Here is a 1,664-nt window from a genome sequence, read left to right on the forward strand (position 1 = left end):
CCCAGGCCGCGGGTGTCGCACACGCGGTGCCAGTGTCACACCCCTGCCGTCGGTGTCACACCTGCTGTCACCCTGCCACGCTCCTGGGGCCCGTGTCACCCGCAGTGTCACCCTGCCAGCATCGCTGTCACGTGCCCGGTGCCACGCTCGGTGTCACACACTCGCTGTCACACTCCCGGTGTCACTCTCACTGTCACACACTCAGTGTCACACGCTCACTGCCACCCTCCCAGGCCTAGTGTCACATTCCTGGTGTCACGCTCGTTGTCACCCCCCTGCCATCAGTGTCACACTCCCAGGGTCAATGCCACACACCCGGTGCCACACTCAGTGTCACACACCCAGTGTCACACTCCCGGTGCCACTGTCACACTCCTGATGTCACACTCACTGCCATCACTGCCACACTCCCGGTGTCACTCTCATTGTCACACACTCCCTGCCACACTCCCGGTGTCACACTCGCTGTCACATGCCCGGTGTCACACTCGCTGTCACCCCCTGCCATCACTGTCACATGCCTGGTGTCACACTCCCGGTGTCACACTCGCTGCCACATGCCCGGTGTCACACTCACTGGCACATCCCATTGTCACACTCATGGTCACACTGCTGGTGTCACACTCGCTGTTACATCCTGGTGTCACACTTGTGGTCACACTCCCAGTGTCACACTCACCGTCACATCCCGGTGTCACACTCCCACTGTCACACTGCTAGTGTCACACTCACTGTCACACTCCCAGTGTCACACTCCTGATCACACTCCCAGTGTCACATCCCAGTGTCACACTCCTGGTCACACTCCCGGTGTCACACTCCCGGTGTCACACTCCCGGTGTCACACTCACTGTCACACCCCCAGTGTCACATCCCGGTGTCACACTCACTGTCACACTCCCGGTGTCACACTCCCAGTGTCACACTCCCGGTGTCACACTCCTGGTCACACTCCCGGTGTCACACTCCCAGTGTCACATCCCGGTGTCACACTCACTGTCACACTCCCACTGTCACACTCCCAGTGTCACACTCCCGGTGTCACACTCCCGGTCACATCCCGGTGTCACACTCACTGTCACATCCTGGTGTCACACTCCCGGTGTCACACTCCCAGTGTCATGCCCGGTGTCACACTCACTGGCACATCCCATTGTCACACTCATGGTCACACTGCTGGTGTCACACTCGCTGTTACATCCTGGTGTCACACTTGTGGTCACACTCCCAGTGTCACACTCACCGTCACATCCCGGTGTCACACTCCCACTGTCACACTGCTAGTGTCACACTCACTGTCACACTCCCAGTGTCACACTCCTGATCACACTCCCAGTGTCACATCCCAGTGTCACACTCCTGGTCACACTCCCGGTGTCACACTCCCGGTGTCACACTCACTGTCACACCCCCAGTGTCACACTCCCGGTGTCACACTCACTGTCACACCCCCAGTGTCACACTCCCGGTGTCACACTCACTGTCACACTCCCAGTGTCACACTCCTGATCACACTCCCAGTGTCACATCCCAGTGTCACACTCCCGGTCACACTCCCGGTGTCACACTCCCGGTGTCACACTCACTGTCACACCCCCAGTGTCACACTCCCGGTGTCACACTCACTGTCACACCCCCAGTGTCACACTCCCGGTGTCACACTC

The sequence above is a fragment of the Corvus brachyrhynchos genome, unplaced genomic scaffold (assembly GCF_000691975.1).
Source record: "Corvus brachyrhynchos isolate BGI_N302 unplaced genomic scaffold, ASM69197v1 scaffold1211, whole genome shotgun sequence".
Classification (NCBI taxonomy): Eukaryota; Metazoa; Chordata; class Aves; order Passeriformes; family Corvidae; genus Corvus; species Corvus brachyrhynchos.